Genomic DNA, 18996 nt, shown 5'->3' with positions numbered 1-18996 from the left:
AAATTGAGAAACTATATTCTTTCCTTCTGGGTACCAATAACTTCCTTCTTATTTTTTCTTGTGTGTTCATGTTGCCTTATACCAAATATTGAATATTCCTTAGAATTGCTATTGAGTCATGCATTAAAATTACTCATACTTACCTATAACTACTAAAGTAAATAAAACCTAAGTATCTGAAAAATGTGACAAAAGCCCAAATTTTTAAATGTGATTTTGTCCGACAAATTGATTAAGCATATGATTCCCTTTATTTTTTGGTTCTGTGATATACAGATTTACAGAGGGGTATTTCAGTACATTATTTCATTAAATAACTTTCTAAGGTCACAGATACATTTATCAGTAGAATCAGAAGTATGTTAATCTTTCCTGACTACTAAAACTCAACTTGGAGTCAGCAGTATATTGTTTTCTTCGTGCTAATATGCTAATATGGGTTTTGAAAGCATGAAATAGTACTGCGTATGAAATAAGCAAGTTACATGAAAAGTAATTTGTAAATTAGGCATTCATGATGGGAATACAATCACCGTGCTGATTCATACTCCTGGTGGTACTCTGAATGCAGTGTTGAACTTAACCATGTTTTGATCACAAGCATGTGCCAGCTGGTAAAAGAACAAAGACTGGCTTTCATGCTAAGAATGACATCAATCTAGGTGGTTTCTATGCTGTGGAATACACATTCAGAAGCAATTGTAGGTAGGTAGAGTTCTGTCTTCTTGCAGAGTCAAGACACGGCTCATAAATCTCAATAGGAAACTTGGGGTACAACCTCCGATGGGCTCCATCCTCCAGCCACCCAGACATTTCATGTGTTTTTGGGTCAAAGAACTGAAAGATAATAAAATTTTAAAAAGTGTATTTTTGCCTGAAATATTGGCATTAGTAGCATGTTAAGAATGACTGAAATTTTTGTAGCATGATATTTTAAGTAGTTTCCTTTGAACCTAACATGTAGTAAACAATATGCTCACTTGTTGATTAACAATAAAATCCAAAATTCTATATTACCCTAACATGGGTGGCATGTTAATATATGCTGAATTACTTTAATTCCTATAGTTTCATTAGCATTTTAGACCACAACTATTACAATGATCTTATAATTCTAATTTTTGGTCTTTCTGCCATATGCACTCTTTTCTCAATATGGAAGAAAATTACTTAGCTGTACATTTTTAAATACTGAGTGTGACAAGTAGTTAATTTGCCACTTAAAAGAATCCATAATAGACCTCTTTTTAAAACAGTTGGTATTTTGCTTCATGTTAGAATTTAGAGAAAATATATTAATTTTGTGAATGATATTGAATACTTATCCAAATGATAGCAAATAGACATTTATAGTTACTCTTTTCAACAATGATTATTGGTCTCTGAAAATAATTACAGTGGACTTTAGACTTTTCTGAGAAATGAGGCTCCTCACTAGAAAACAGAAGAATGATTCGCATACGAAAAAGCCCTGACAATGCCCTAGTGCTGCTTGTGGTCCTTCAACTGGCATGGCACCTAATGGACTTGTGCTATCTATTGTTTGCACCTTGAAGAAAGAAGATTATTTATGCCAGCCTTGCAAATAAGTACACAACAGTTTATCAGCACAAATTGTTTTGTCAGCCTGTCTTATCGCAGAGTTTTGCCAGTTAATGAACAATAATTTACCCCAGTAGCCTAGTATAAATCACAGATTGTTTTCACCTAGTGTCAGTAGTGGTATCACTGAAGTTGATGGGCTGTTGTCTAAGCAAACCAGACTCATAGTACCGTTTATTTGCTTTTGATGTTGTCCTGCTTCCAGGATAGGGAGAGGAAAAGGTAGCATTTGGAATAAGCATTACCAGGTCTTTCCTCAAGAAAAGCTATTTCACCAGATGCCTGCTGACTGGGCTTTCACCAGTGTTACTTACATGAAAAAAGATAAATATGCAATCCCTGGTCTAACTTGACACATAAAGGATGAAATATACACCCAAGGACAGCACCCAGAGGCTATCCTTACTCAACTCAACTTACAATCCAGAGGTCTGGGCTCACTAGGAGACTGAAAGTTACTTACAGGACTACAGCATGCTCTCCCCTGTACCTCCCCACATAGCTAAAGGTCTGCTACAGCAGTCCTGTTTACTGCAGACATGCTTGCTCTAAAAAAGGAGATTTACAAGACACACAAAGAGGCTAAAAACAATTTTTTGAAGAGCAAAATAAGCATAAAAATAAATTGAATTATATTCAGGGTATTGGACTCATCAGACAAGAAATTTAAAACACCTGTGATTTGGAATTATAAAAGGCATGAAAATCAACAAAATCCAAAGATTAGATAGGGAGAAGAAAAGAAAGAAAAGAAAAGAAAAGAAAAGAAAATGTACAATAAGCCTTAGAATAATTGAATTGGTTCTACTTCAAAAGTGGGTAGGTCGCAAGTGTTCCTGTCTGTCTGAATTCTTCATGTTAACACCTGTTTTAAGTGAAATAAAGTCACATCATTTGGCAGAAATGACTTTACTCACAGTATTTTGCTATTTTATGAGTGACTCAAGACTACTAAATTCTTACAATTTTAATATAATTTAAAGTTTTCCTCTAGGTTATTGGAGAGTACTGGGCACAAATTTCAAAAGATCGATAGACACAGGAATTATACAGTTTGAATTTAAGTTTTAGATATATGGTCACATGTGAAAATTAAATATCTAAATTTTTCTTTCCACAGATAACAAATAAGAATATGGTGCTCACATAAGCACAGTAAGACTCCCAAAGCATTCTGTTTTTAATTTTAAGCCGTCTGCACTCCGTACAGATGTGGGTGGAGTCTTTATCCTTACATCTCAAACTTGGCAGTATTATCTTTCCCCTCTATTGAATTTTCTTCCTTATAAAAGGCAGGCTTCTGTCTCTTCAGCCAGAAAATCTAACTCTGACCTCTGACATTTACAGGTGTGAGTTCTAGGTTATCATTGTAGTTGAGAGAATGAACATGAGCTTGCTAGGAATAGTTCCCCAATGGCTTCAGGGTTCATTACAGCTCCCACTGGCCTTGTTCTCTTCCCATGTTTGATGCGTTCCTAAATGATCGAATCCTTGTATAATAGTTTTAAAATCCCATAATTATTGTCACTAGACCAGTTTTCTTCTGCACATCTAGCCACATCATATTGATCCTGACTTATAAATTACTTTGGAATTAAGTTTTAACATAAGTACTATTTCCTTACGAAGGAAATAGTTTGTATAATCTACCAACAACTTTGATTACGTTATCTCTTCTCTTGTTCAGTTTGCTGGAACTGTTCTTTTCTTATAGCTTACACAATACTTAACTATATGTATTATTTGGGTCTTGGGCATGGAGTTAACTTTTATGAGAAATATGTATAATCCATAGTGATGCTTTGATCTCTGATCTTGGAGCCAAATATTTCAATTCCTTGATGAATCCAAGTAGATAATCCCTTCAAGAAGGAGACTACAATTTTTTTTTCTGATATGCCTTAACAAAGTCATTAACAAAGCCTAATATGCCTTAAACAAAGTCATTCTACTTAAGTGACATAAGTATACATATATCTGTACATAGTCTAATTGCAATCCATTTGACAAACTACTAGGCTACCTAAGACCTTCAGGAGCTGAAACTTCGGCTAGGTTAGCTTACAACGGGGAGTTTCTAATCCTGTTGTGCAAGAAGGTACAGAATTTATAATTATATAAAATACATATACTTGAAGTTTTACTTATAGAGATTAATATTTTGTATGTTTACTTTTATACTGAAAAATCTCCCTAAATGATATGTTTTCAGAAAATTATGTATTACTCAAATGAGAAATATTTTTATATATTTCGTGAGAAAAATTGTATTTATTGCCTATAGCATAACATTTTGAAATATATATACTATGATTAATACTGAATAAATCAAACTAATTAGCATGTGTATTACTTCAAATACCTGTTTTTTGTGATGTGAACACTTCAAAGCTACTCTCAACAATTCTCAAAAATGCAATCCATTGTTATTATCTGTGCTTGCCCTGTTGTACCAATGATTTCTTGAATTCATTTCTTCTGACTGAAAATCTGTATTCTTCTATCATGTCAGCCACTCTTACCTCAGTGCCTACTGACCAACATTCTAGTCTGTCCCTCTAAGAATTCAGGCTTTTAGGATCCATATGCAAGGGAGATCAAGTGATATTTGCCACGCCGTGCTAGGCTTACTTCACTTTGCCCAGTGACTCCCAGGTTCACCCATTTTGTCACAAAGTGCTATGTTCTTTTAAAAGGCCAGATAGAATTCCATTGATTATATGCGCACATTTTCCTCATTTATTCGTCTGTTGATGGGCATTATCTTACTTTTACAGTTTGGCTATTGTGAACAATGTCTCAATGAACATGGAGATGGATATGTCTCTCTGAAATACTGATTTTAATTTGTTTGGATGTGTGACCAAATATGTTATTACTGGATCATATAGTAGTAATGTTTCTAACATTTTAAGAATCTCCATACATGTTTTTCAATGACTATACTAATTCAAATTCCTATTAGTGGTGCCACTTGCCACTAATAAATTTTCTATTTAAGTTTTATATATATGAAAAATTTTAAAATAAAGCCATCATTGATTATCTTTCCATCATCAAATGTTAATAAACATGATAATCATTAAGAAAATTTTTCATTTATGAAAGCTTCTAAAAATTTTATAAGCTGATAACTCACAGAATACACATAACATACATTCTACTTTGCATATGTAACTCATTTAAATTATTCTATCCCCAAATTGTTAGAACATCAATATCCCAATCAAAGATAATTTGATATGATCAATATTAGAGTTGTCAAATCAATCAGAAATTCATACAGTAGGCATCTCATTATAATCAACTTTAATGAGTCTTCACAAGTGCTAGACTTATAATTTTTTGCTTTCCCCCTTGAAAATGTTAAAATATAAGGTTATCACTACATTATACCTTCAGAAGTGTTTATAATTGTGAACTTAATAAAAATTGTCAAATTTTATAGCTCTATAGGTTCAACTCTAGGCACTTAAGGACTTCAATCAAATAATTTTATTTTGTTGCAACCACCCACAAATAATACAATAGTTTCCAAGGGCATAAATTAAAACATAATTACAAGAAATACCTTCTCAGCTTGTTTGAAGATACAGAAAATTATTGGAAAATTTGCTGGGGCAATGTGCCGAAGAGTCTAATTTCAAAGTCACAACCACACTAATTTTGACACTTTAGAAGTAAATGCAAATTAACTTGAGATTTTGTGTAAATGGTAATTTTTATACATCCTGACAATTACCCTTTGCTATTCAGTTGGGACTGAAACTTTTCCGGGTGTACTATCTTTGAGACTTAATTAAAAATAATACCCAGTTTTATACCTACCCTGGCAACTGGCATGTTTATTTTAAGTAATTAAGATTTTGATTTCTTTCAGTTTTAATTCACTTTTGAAATATTACTTTTTCTACATTTTATGTTTCATGATACACTGTTATACCTAGTTCTCCTTAAGAAAATACTGTTTGTTGAACTCACAATTCAGAAAACATGTAAGATGAATGCAGTAATCAAAATTTCTTAAATATTTTCACATCATATATTCTGATTTAATTATAAGTAGTTTAGCTATTATCGAGCAAGATATTTGCACTGACGTAACAGTAAAACATTTCTTAGTGTTTTTCTGTTATACTAAAAGTCTGAATAATTTCAATAAAAAGACATAAAATAACCACAGAAAGTGGAATTTACCTTGATGCAATTAGAAGCTGAAGTGTCACATGAAGTTTCTGAACTTGATGGACTACTCGCAATTGTGTTCAAATGGGTGCAAACCACTACTACCCACTATAATCTCTCATGTAGACCACAGTTGAAATTTTCTTCATGTGCTTCTCTCTGACTTTTGTGTGACCTTAATATCTACCAGCATGACAAGTTGATGAGCAGAGCAAAACGCCCACGTGAAAGCACGAAAAGAATTTTAATTGGTCCTAACTTATAAAAACCACAACTTTAATTACTTAGATGAGTTATCTGTGAGAGTATTTTTGTTTGTTTACTTTTTAAAACTGTAATGTTTATGCTTTTAGAAGACCTCCAGGATAACTCACTCATGTCATGAAAATCTGAACTGCTAAGGCAGGGTTGATCAGCTGTTTGTTAAAATAATTTCCTATTGTTTATGGTAAAGCTCTTCTCTGTGACTCTCCAAAGTTCCTCTGCTACATGTCACTGTAACTGCATCCTGAAGACTTTTGGGGCTGGGGATTTAGCTCAGCGGCATAAGCGCCTGCCTTGCAAGCAGGCAGTCGTGAGTTCGATCCCTGGTACCGATAAAAAAAAACGAAAAAGACAAAAAAAAAAAAAAAATAGGGGCTGGGGGTTTAGCTCAGCGGCATAAGCGCCTGCCTTGCAAGCAGGCAGTCGTGAGTTCGATCCCCGGTACTGATAAAAAGGAAAAAGACAAAAACAAACAAAAAAAAAAAAAAAAAAAAAAAAAAAAGTTCCGGGAGAACATGGCGGACAGATAACAGCAACTACCGGAGGCTCTCTGAAAAACTAGGCTCAGAAGCCAGGTATGGTGCGGACTAAAGAGACATAAGCAGGTGGAGTTATGCTCTGCTGACTCAGGAACGACCTCGGCTGAGAGAAACCAACTTGGAATGCAGTCCTGGTGCTAAAACAGGAACAGAAAAGTCTCGCTGCTGAGGCTGGACCCTGCGCCATTGGAAGCCGCGATTTGGGTTTCCCGCCGCCCGGCGGCTGGCTGCCTCTACATCAGCTCGGCAAGGAGAGAGACGCGCGGAAGCTCTGAGAACGGGAGTCTGCGAACGGAGTCGAAAACAGGACGGGCAGGGAGGCATGTTCTGACTTGTGGCGAGGTGAGTGACAGAAACTGACACTCCACCACAGTTTGACTCCAACGGACTTTCTGGGCCAGAGCAGTCCTGCGGGAGCAGGGCGCGCTGGCGACTCCAGCCACACATTCCCCTCTCAGGCGGGATTGGTGAAAAGTGCCTGGCCTACGTGACGCCGCTGCCGGCGGCCCCTTAGGCTGGCCCAAACCAGATCCCAGAGCCTGACGGAGGCCGGGAGGGGCGGGCCCCCGCGTAGGCTGCCTGGTGCACAGCGGTGAGTGGGAACACCTAACCGGCGCAATTCGATCAGGCTGTGGCTGACAGGGAGAGAAGCTGGGCCTCTCATATAAGCTTGCATATATAAGGAACAGAGAATATGGGAAGAGGCAGCAACAAGAAAGGCTCCTCGGCCCCCAATTCTGAGAAACAGGCAATAGTAGACACCGCACCAATACACATAAAGCACCATATAGAGAGCCTCATAGACCAATTCAGGAATGAAGTTATCAACGACCTGAAGCTAGAAGTATGCAAAATAGTTAGGGAAATGCTAAGCCCCACCCAAGAAAAAACAGATGGTGGAATGGAAGAACAGAAAAAGAGGGGAGAATTGTTTGATGGAGAAAACAGGGAAAGCATAGAATACGTGAAGCAGGTTCAAAGGGACTACCAAGAAACTAAGAAGTCTATCGAAGACTGGCATAACAGCTTGAAAGAAACTAAGGACAGACTATCTGAACTGGAGGGCAGAATTGTAATATGGGAGAATGAAATGAAAAACTTCTTAAAAATAACAAAGAAACAAACAGCAATAATACAAAGACAAGAAGATGATAAGAGGATCCATAACTTAAGGATTAAGAACATAAAAGAAGAAGTAGGGACACAAACAAATGAACTACAAAAGCTACTCACAGAAATAATCCAGGAGAATTTTCCTAATTTAGCAAAAGGTAAAGATACTCAGATGTATGAGGCATACAGGACCCCCGCTACCTACAACCCAAACAGAGCAACACCCAGGCATATAATAATAAAAATTCCAGAAATTCAATACAAGAACAGAATATTAAAAGCTGTCAGAGACAAGAAACAGACCACTTACAAGGGAGCACCCATCAGAATTACAGCAGATTTCTCTGCACAAACCATCAAATCACGAAGAGCGTGGGGGGAAATAATTCAAGCTTTGAAAGATAATAATCTCCAGCCAAGATTGAGATATCCTGCACAACTGTCCCTGGAAATTGATGGAAAAACAAGGTGCTTCCAGGATAAAGAGGAACTGGGGGAATTTGCCACCACCAATTCAACTCTACAGAGAGTATTGCAGGATATTCTAAAAAAAGAAAAATACAAAGAATCCAGAAATAGTGGAGGCCACAACTAATGGAGCAGAGAACAAAGTGAAGAAGACAAACTGACAGCTACTGACAGAATAAGAGCTCAACAGAAATGAGGCAGAGAAGATTGGATGATAGGAACAGCTATTTTGGAGAAAATGACATCTTAATAGGTAATACTGATTTAGTATCATCTTGTTTTGAAGTCTCATCTAGCTTTTGTCCTTCTGTCTCCAATGGTCTAAATAGGTTGTATCTTACTGAATTTTATTATGTACGACAGTATAAGCAAAAACCTTTTAAAGACAAGGAGATTATACAGAAACCATTATTCATTTTCTGTTAGTCGACTCTAAATACTCTGTAATGCTGTCATTCTCTTAAATGGTTTTACATTGTTTTGATATACTTAATGCTACAGTATACGAAGTTGTACTCAAGGATTTCAAGGAAAGAGACAATATGGTAACTACTTTTAGGTCAGGATTATCTGGTGGTGAAACACTGTTCTGCTTAAATGGTTATGTTTTGATCTGTGCTGTTTCGTTGTTATGCCCTCTTTTATCTCAATCTCCACTCCATTATTTACTGTTTTAATACTTTTTTTATTTTTATCCTTTTAATTAAAGAAAAAAAAATAACAGGATATATTATAGTAACCCACTTTGACTTTCCATTACCTCGATTTAAAGCCCTGTATTACTCTCACCATCTGGTTTTTAACTGATGTTCCCCTATTCTGTTTTGCTGGATAGTATCAGGTTCGAAAATTTAGGCATCAGCTGTGAAGATAATGAGATTCATTATAATGCCCATTCTCGTTGACTTTTATCTACTTTTGAAGACCTACAATGTCTCCAATGGTTTGGTTTTGTCGGTTTTGTTCTTTACTGTTTTGTTCAATTGTATTATAACTAATGGTATAGGCAATTCTATTAGAGATAGCGGGAGGCATTATGGTAACCATTGTTGATCACCTTGTATTATGTTTTCACATTATCTATTATGTCCACCCTTTTGACTTGACCGATTCTGTTCTGTTATGTCACATTTGGTTTTACTCTCTTCCAAAAAAGTAATAAGAACCATGAGAACAATGAAACCCAAAATGTGTAATAGTCATTGTACAAAAGAGAGGAAAAGAAAGTGCTCTAAATTATATAACTGCATGTATGTTTAAGTGTATAAGATAGAATATGATATCACAGAGTTTTATTGGATCATTGAACAGAACTGTTTGCAGTATCATTGATGGAATGTCCACTTTACAAGCTTTAATTTTGTGACTTGAACAATTATTTCTAAGATGACAATATGTAATCCATTAACTAGTAATTTCCTACTGTTCATTTTTTTTCTGCAAATCTGTATAACTTGTACCCTTTCTCTGCTTTTTTTTTCTTTTCTCCTTAAATAAAATTAAAAAAAAAAAAAAAAAGAAAAAGAAAAAAAAAAAAAAAAAAAAAAAAAGACTTGTAGGACTTCTACAATCTAAGGGATTTCTGGAACAGGAAAACCCCCTGAGGAGTCTCCTCTAGCATCTGTTCTGAATGCTTTTCCTATCTCCAAAATGATTGCTACATATTTTGAATATCATCACTCACTGTAGAAAACATAGTTCTAGAAGACAAATTCTACATCTTTGTAGGTGAAACGAACAATTATCTAGAATAAAAATATATTTTACTTTAAAAATCTGACAATGGTTTGATACTAAATGCTTAATAATGTGTCAGATACAGAGCGAATCAAAGAAGCTTGTCCTCTACCATCTTCCTAATTGTGATACTGTATTGGATTACTAGAACAATTAAGGTGATAAGAAGTGCCTTGGGAGTTAATTAGCTTAGCTCTTTTCAGGAGTGTGACCATTATGCTAGAAGTATGTCAGCTACCACCTTGATGTCATGAAATTATTTCACCTGCAACCTAAGCTATTTGCTCTTGGAATTTCCACTCTGAATTTATTAAAAATCAGATCACAGACAAATGCTCACTGTATGGAATTATTTAGCCATCTGTCCTAGACATCCAGCACTGCAGCACACAAGTCAGGAGCTAATTGGGGTTTGGAAATTGACCAGAGTGGAAGGAGTATGTCTTAGAATTGTGACTTTTCCAAGTGACTATGTGTAGTCCTTTGACAATGACCTTGATTGAATGGGAATGCTGATACTGCCTCATGAATTTGTATGGAGATTGAAGGTGGCAACTCATGCAGAACACTGAGCTTAGTGCCTAGCACAGTTTGAAAACTCAAAATATGAAATTACTATGCAGGCTAATTAGTCAACATAAACAATGTTAGTTTCCTTACCTTCATAAGATTTCTATATTTTCCTATTTTTAATTATAATTTAAACATACTAGGAGCAGAAAAGTGGTTTGCAGAAAGGAGGTAAAAAGAAGGAAATGTTGGAGAGTGGAGGGGAAGGTTATTTATCAGGGATGTTAGAGACAGGGCTGTTCTTACCACTTATCTGACCATGTAACTTCTGTCTTTTCCTATCAGCACTTCCTGTACCAGGATTCTTTCAATGCTCTTTATCCCTCTCCCTGTCTCCTTCCTTTTGTTACTTCTACCCATATCACTGCTAGGCAACAATCAATTTATCACTTACAAACCATGTTGTCTTTAAAAACTCTTACTAGAAATGTGTAAACCACAAAATTGTGTGGCAAGTATTTGTTGAGCTTCATACGTATCGGTTTTCTTGTAGCAATTACATTGTTTTAATACCCAGAAGTCTCTTTGGGTTTCCATTGCACCTGATTCTTCTCCACACCAAAACTGTCTACTAATGCAATTACAATTATTCAAGTTAATGTGAAGTATCTCACAACGTGAATAAATGTTTATGTATAGTTCAATATCACTCATTCAAATTTATATTTTGTATGCTAATCTGTGTTCTAGGTAATGTTTCCAAATGGGACACTGTGCAGAAATGTTGATGAGAATTCATTCAATACATAGATTAAGAATATGTATTCTTTGTTTTGATAACTCTCATGTTAGTATATTTCAGAAGTTTAAACATGTATTTCTGAGTTCTGATTGGGAGTTGTTTACAGTAATGTTGATGGCTTTATTGACCATTTTAATATATTATAAACATCTTTTAAAGTGACTTAGTGAATATGATCTTTTTAAGATTTAATTATTTGTGCTACATTGTATATTAATTGAAATCCATTATTAGATTATCTAATTCTTGGATGTAGATGCATGCTTTTTTCATGTTTTTAACTTAATTTTGCCATGAACTCATTTGTATAAGCCTAAAATATGTCTATTTTTAACAAATGAATTGAATTGGTTGTGGTATACTTTAGAATAGTTTCAAAGAAAAGTTATTTCATAAAAATTGAAAACAAGTCTGTAAAATTAGCTTATTCTGGACATTTTTAGAAGTAAATCCTTGCTAATTTAAAAATATTCACCAAGATTATTAGTATATTTAGTATTATATTATTTAAGGAGAAAATTGTATTAATTTATACATTTTATCTTGCACTTCATATTATCAAATATATTGTACAGTATGCATTATGTCTATATCCCTTTTATTTGCAATCTAATGAGAACTTTAAAAATATTGGTTGTATTTCAGTACTCTGGGAAGCTGAGGCAAAAGCACTGCAAGTTCAAAGGCAGCCTGGGTAATTTAGTAATTTAGCAAGACTGTCTCAAAAAACAAAAAAAGGAGAAGGAGGTTCATGGTTGCAATCCAGTGCAAAGATCCAGGGTTCAAACATAATGCTAACAGAACAAAATCAAATGAAACATTCAACAAGATGTCTGTTTTTTTGCTGTTGCTTTTCTTTAAAATTTGTAGTCATGATATATTTATTTATATTTTTTTCAAAATGATATTCAACCTTTATGAATGCTTCAACTTTCCTACTTTCAGTTCACAGATACTTGCAATGATCTTTTTCTTAGGTTAGTTTTGTTTTAAGTTTTTAAACTTTGTAGATTGCAAACTCACATCAATTCATTTTATTTTTGTAATCTAAGATATTGAAAACTAGAGTTTTTATTTTTAGATAAATCTTTAGTATGTTTTGTAAGTTTTAATACCAAATATCTAAAGTAGCTATTTGCTATATGCTTTTATATCAATATTCAAAGGAAGTCTGATTTCTTAGTAACCATAATAGGGTCTACAACTAATTATCAAAAAGGTAAAAGTTTCACCCAGATGATGTATTTTCATCTGTATGTACCCAAACATACATATGTATGTGTAATTGTATTTATTTTGTCTTTGTATATACATTTAATATAAACATATATGCACATATATATTCTTGTATAGTACATATATTCACCCATATATATGTCCTAATGTATACATGCCATATTCTATATGTGTTTTTAAATTGCTTGTTTTGGACTTTAGATTTTTGCTTGAACTACTTAGGTTTTCTCAGAGCCCAAGGAGTTGTGGTTTAAACTTTGGCATCTGGTTATTTCTTTCTGTTATGGATAAGATATGGTGAGAGTATGTACATACTAGAGAGTATAAAAAGTTTTTAATTAGTTATTGTACAATTTGCATTTCCAAATAATGACATCATATTCATAATATGTAATGTGATGTTTTCACACACACACATATATTCATTTATACATATATATAGCATCATAATCACCACAATTAAATTAATTATTACCCATACTTTAAGTTGGATCCCTGAACTTGTTCATGTCAAAATAGAAATAAAGAACAAAATACAAGAGATATATAGGAAATAGGGAGAAGTTCAAATACTTCCCCAAAGTACAAATTCTGTATTTTAAAATATTCAATATATATGCTAATTGCTTTCATTTATACTACTAGTTTATCTTAGTTGCAGTAAATTTTCCACTGTACCAATGCCTGGAAGCTAGAATTATAGAGAAACCCAAACCATACAAAACCTTAATATGAAAATTAAATAGCCACTCCTAAGGCTAATTTCCTTAATGAACACAGACACAAAATTTCTCGGCAGGATAATGGCAAACAGAATGGAACAAATCATTTAAAAGATCACGTGTAATAGTTTTGGCTTCATTCTAGGGATACAAGAATGTAGCATACATCACATAAACATAAAAAACAAAAACAATGTGACTCTTTTACATAAAAAATATTATATTAGACATATGTTTCATAGCTTGTTTACAACACACTTAGAAAAATTAACTTGTGAGGCAAAAGACTGACACAATACAACTATAAACTTTGTTAAAAAATTGACAAGAAGAGATGGGTATCTCATCATGGATTTCAAGAAATAGTACTTTTAAATATCTACATTATCTACAATATTCTACCAGTTCACTCCAATAGTTCCCAAAATTTGAATGACATATTTCTTCAGAAATGAAAAACACTAAACGATGAAATGGCATGTATTGGTGCCAGTGTTGACAAGAGGAGTTCTTATGTACTGTTGATAGAAATTTAAATTGAGATTGTCGTCGTGGAAAACAGCATTGAAGTTTCTCAGAAGATTAAAGTAGACGTAAGAGAAGACCCGGTAGAGCATTTTGGAATTTACACTCAAAAATTTAAGTTACTCTCAGTGAGGTATTTACATCTTCATATTTAATGCAGCATCATATACAATTGACATAATGTAGAACAACCTTCTTGTTCAATTTTTTTTTTTATCTTTTTCTTTTTTATCGGTACCAGGGATCTAACTCACGACCGCCTGCTTGCAAGGCAGGTGCTGATGCCGCTGAGCTAAATCCCCATCCCCTTATTGTTCAATTTTTTAATGATGTAAGTTTACTTAATTCCTATGATTTTTTCACAGTTCCATAAACTAGCTGATACTCTATACAGTGTAAATAATGATATATGTGATAATCGTAACATCAATCATATAATTATTGCTTATTTTTGCCTGTCATAGTTTTATATATTTTATAGATTACATTATATTAAATTTGTATCATTTCCCTTATATTTTTAATTATTTCAATTTATATATTCTACTGTATATTAATAAATATTCTGGATTAATTATTTTCAGTATGTAGCATATCATTTATTAATACAGAGTTGCCATTTTAAGATTTTTAAGATTTTTAAGATTTTTGCATTGTTTTATAAATTAGAAGTTATTTACTAATGTTTTATATTCAGTAATTATTTAGGTATTCTAATATCATATAATTATGTATTTCTTTCTTTTTTTTGCAGTACTGGGGATTGAACTCACAACCTCGTGCTTGCGAGGCAGATGCTTATGCCGCTAAACTAAATTCCTGGCTGTCTTCCTTATTTAAAAACAGTATTTTCTTAGTCATTCTGTTTCAGATTAGCATCATATGAACCAACTTTTTATTAACAATAATAGCTATCTCAATCCTACAAGCATTGAAAAATGCATATGCAAAATAACTAATTATTATAGATGCCATTAAAGATATTATTTTGTCTTGATTAATATACTATATTTGCCCTTCCTATTACTGTGTTTTCTTTCTATGATTGGTAATGTGATCCATAGGTTTTCATTTTTTTTTTCACATCTTCCAGTGATTTACAATATATAAATATTGTCATTTGTATATTAGCTAGCATTTTCCATTTTCAAAATCAATAAATAACTTTCTACTAGATATTAAGTGAAGTACTTAATGTGCTGTATCAATTGTTAATCCATTCTCATGTTTGTTAGTCCATGAGAATTTTAAAGCTATTTTGATTTATATAACCATTTGAATTATACCATATATTTTTCCATGAATTATAATTTTTAAAATATACATTATTTGAAGAAACACTGTCATTAAGCATTAACTTCATGTTTAAATGTTTTAATACTTTATTAAGTCAGTTTCTGCAGCAATGGGATGCATTTGCCAATATTTTAGTGTCTTATAACAAAGAACACTTATTCTTGCTCAGGTGTGTGAGAATTCTCAGGATGCTGCTGTGCTGAGTTGTTTGGATGAAATTGCACTTTGTTTTATATCCTGTCTAAAGGAGTAGCTATCTTTGAGGAGGAGTTTTTCCAAGGGGAAGAGGGGGAGGGCAGAGTTATACCACACAAGTGCATATCTTTCTGCTCTCGTGGCTCCTAAGTCTGTGGTAATTTTTTTAATTGACAAAGAAGTCACATGATCAATGTAAAGGTCTTTGTAAAAATATACTCCTTCCACTGGTAAGTATAGTATGGAAAGGGAAGGAGCAGTACTAATAAGATGAAGGAATAATACTTTCGGATAAGTGGTATGATGAACTACAATTCTTTGTCACAAAACTCTTCAGGAAAAACTTTGGTATTTCTTTAAATTCTCTTTACTACGTTCACCTGCCACTTGCATTTTTATAGGACATTTACTAAAGTAATATATTATTGTGCTTTTAAACTGTCTTCTCATCTTTCTTTTGTAAATGGGTCTAAACTCTTTGAAGCACTACATTTCTCTTAAACTTGCTGGGCGATAGATTTTGGGTCAAAGAAGAATGCAAAAAGTAGAAGGAAGAAGAATGCAAAAATGAAGAGCTATCTGTATTTAATACAGAAAAAGAAATACTGAAAATACTAAATAAAAATAGAAAATAAATAAAATACTAAATGCCTGAAAATACTAAATAAAAATAGAAAAGCACAATGAAAATTCATGGAGAATAGGTAAAGGATTTCAGCAAATATTTTAAGAAAGAAATGCTAATAGAGTTGAACCCTGAGAGAGATCAAATTAACCATTGGGCAAATCCATTAACATTTTTAAGAAGACCACTGCTTTCTTGAGAGTGACAGGGGGAGAGGATTCTACAGTGCACAGATAAATAAATGAGAAGGTCAAGGACATAAACAGATGCAGACAATTTTCAAAATCACTGATAATGAGGACAGAAAAACTGCAATGAATAAGGTCAAAGGAAGATTCTTTTTAATACAAATTGAGCATGTTTATATATAATTGGGAGGTTGGGAAAGAGAGAGAGTTTCTGATAAGAGAGGCTTATGGGTTTTGGAGTGATATATTGGAAACTACATAATATGAGTCCAAGTATGGAGAGATAGAGAAAGACAGCTTTTTCATTGTAGTAGAGATGGAATAAAAGATGGATGGGAATACAGACAGATACAACATGATGTGTGAGAAATAATATTTTTCTTATTCAATAAAGCCTGATCTTTCTATGAAATGAGATATATTCATTTTACTAAGTCTTGTAGGCCATAGGCAAGAATATTTAAAGCATTTGTTAGAGCATACCAGATAAAGTAAACATCAGTTTCTTTTTTCTTTATCTGAGAGATTAAACCTGACCTTTCACTCTGAGCTACACTCCAAATTTTGCTGTTGTTGTTAGTCTTTTTTTTTGGAAACAAGGCAGAGTTGCCCAGCTGTTATGGCTTGTGTCTGGGTGGCCCACAAGCCTCATGCAATCATGGAAGCAGCTGAGTCTAGTGTTTGTGATTGTTTCGTCATTGTCTAGCATTGGGATTGGTGGTGTGATGCTGTACCTGCCCAGTGGTGTGGAGCCAGCAGACAATATGGTGGTGGGCAGAAGGTATTCTTCCCTCTTTGTCCGGTATATCTTGTTGCTTGCAGCCACCATGAATAGCTGCCCCTTAGCCATGCTCCCCTGCCTTGGAGCCAGCTGAGTATGGACTGAAACCTACAAAAACTATAAGCTACATAAACCTTTCCTTGTTTCACTTAGGGCATCAGGTATCTTGTCTTACCAACAAGAGAAAAGTAACCAAGACACCAAGACATGAAAGCCCGTGTCTCAGCCTCCCAGAGTGCCAGGATTACAGGTTTACACTATTACTCCAAGATAACATCATTTTCTTAACATGGGAGTACACTTAAGTTTAAATATCACAATTAAGTGATTTATTTTAAAAACTTTTTTACCCCACTTTTCTAATTATTTTAAAACAGGAGATGAAAGAATAAAGATTCATCATAGGTTATGTTAAACAGCAGACATAAAAGACTAACGTAAAATACAAAGATGTTATGATCCACTGTTGAATTACAGCACCACATGTATTGAAATTTTATAATACTGATCTATGTCTCATGTGTTTTATGTGACATCAAATAGGATTTATTATTTGGACATTCTCTAAAGTTATTAATAGTTTCCTGATGGATTTATTTTCCCTTTGTTATAGTTCCAACTCATTTTTATTTTGACATGTTAACTTCAGTTAAGGGGCACATAAAGTAAAGAGTGCACCTGCTTTCTGTCTTTCTTGTAGTTATTACATTTTATTTTAACATGCAGTGTTTTAATATTCACTTTAATGCCTTAGGCAGTACATGTCTATTTTATCTAAACTGCTATTCTCATTGGGATTTTTTGGTGCCATTTTCTAAATTGTCTTTAATCACAATATTACTGTTTTATGTTGAAAAACTTAAAAAGAATTTTATTTTTATTGTAAGCATAATAAAACTTATTATAGAAAATTTAAAGCAAATATTTAAACAATAAATTCTTTCACAGAGAATAATCTTTGTTAACATTTTGATTATGTTGAGGGTGTGTGTCTTCTGTTTAAGAAAAGAGACTATAGTTTTCATGTTGGATGTAACTCAAAAGTATTATAATCATTTTGAATGGCAATTTAGATCTACATTTTCATTTTATTAAATGTGATATTTATTTATTATAAATTTTTGTATCGATGATGGAGAATTAGGTTGCTCTCAATAGTTCAAAATCATATTCATAATATATAATCACAATACTGTTTTCATTATGACCATGTTTGCAGTTTTTAAAAATACAATATTCATACCAACAGAGTGATTGTTCAATCAAAATTTGAATATTTAAAGTTTTGATATGTGCTGTTCACTGATCTTTTTCTTTGGTCTCTTTAATTTGTTGGATGAAATTTATTTTTCAAGTTAAAAATATTTATGTTAACATAAATATTTGTTTCCCTCTTTATAGTTTCCTACTAAAATGCTGTGCCTTGCTTCTTTGTCTTAACCCAAATTATTGCATTTTTAAAAAAAGGATGTTGTTTTCTATACTTACAATAGTAAAAATAATCACATCAAGGGACATGTACCAAGGACAATGCTAAGTATTCTTCATTTGGATTCCAGCTGGCATGAGTGTATCTGAAGTGGCACCAGTATCAACTGATGTTTCCACGTAAATATTCAAAACTTCCTGTGTCATGGAACAATTGAGAGTAGTTGATGAGCATGTTGACGAATTCGGGGTAAGTAATCTTGACCCTTCCTGCATGGTGCAGAAGTCTGCAACCTCAGATATAAAGTCCATTTACAAGGCAGTATTTCTCTTTTATAAAGAAACAAAAAAGCTTTTCTTTTGATAGAGAGAAGGAAAAGCTATCTGCTAGATGATTTTTTTTGTGTGTGTTTTTACATGTTTTCTAATACCTCCTTCCTCCTGGCCCCCCATCCCCAAAATATAGGAAAGTAAGAGTCTTGCATGCAGATAGTGTACATTATTTCACAGAAATTAAACGCTTTTTAAATATTAAAATAGCAGGAAATGTGTATTAGATAATAATATATTTCTTTGAATGCAATAGTTATAATAATTTTCTAAATATGTATTTTTGTCCTAATTTTACAGATGAAAAAATGGAGTCACTGAAGACTTAAGTCAGTTACCTCTGATCACTCACTCTGATCATGAGAACTGGTGTCACATGATCAGTTGGATCCCTGCTGCTCTATTCTTAACCAGTGCCCTTTATTTTACTTAAACACACACACACACACA

At 33.4% G+C, this 18996-nt stretch overlaps 1 long non-coding RNA gene across 1 annotated transcript in view; it reads right to left on the bottom strand.

Moving 5' to 3' along the window:
* The window catches only part of LOC134471032 (uncharacterized), a 59441-nt gene extending 53506 nt beyond the window's left edge, over positions 1 to 5935 (bottom strand). Inside the window, exon 1 of the long non-coding RNA XR_010040374.1 lies at positions 5800 to 5935. This is a non-coding gene — a long non-coding RNA (uncharacterized LOC134471032). The remainder of the gene's footprint in view (positions 1 to 5799) is intronic.
* Between the last annotated feature and the right edge of the window lie 13061 nt (positions 5936 to 18996).

This window comes from Cavia porcellus, unplaced genomic scaffold, assembly GCF_034190915.1.
Source record: "Cavia porcellus strain 051 isolate PalLab524CR breed Dunkin Hartley unplaced genomic scaffold, mCavPor4.1 scaffold_1, whole genome shotgun sequence".
Lineage (NCBI taxonomy): Eukaryota > Metazoa > Chordata > Mammalia > Rodentia > Caviidae > Cavia > Cavia porcellus.
This window is presented reverse-complemented; position numbering and strand designations above follow the sequence as displayed.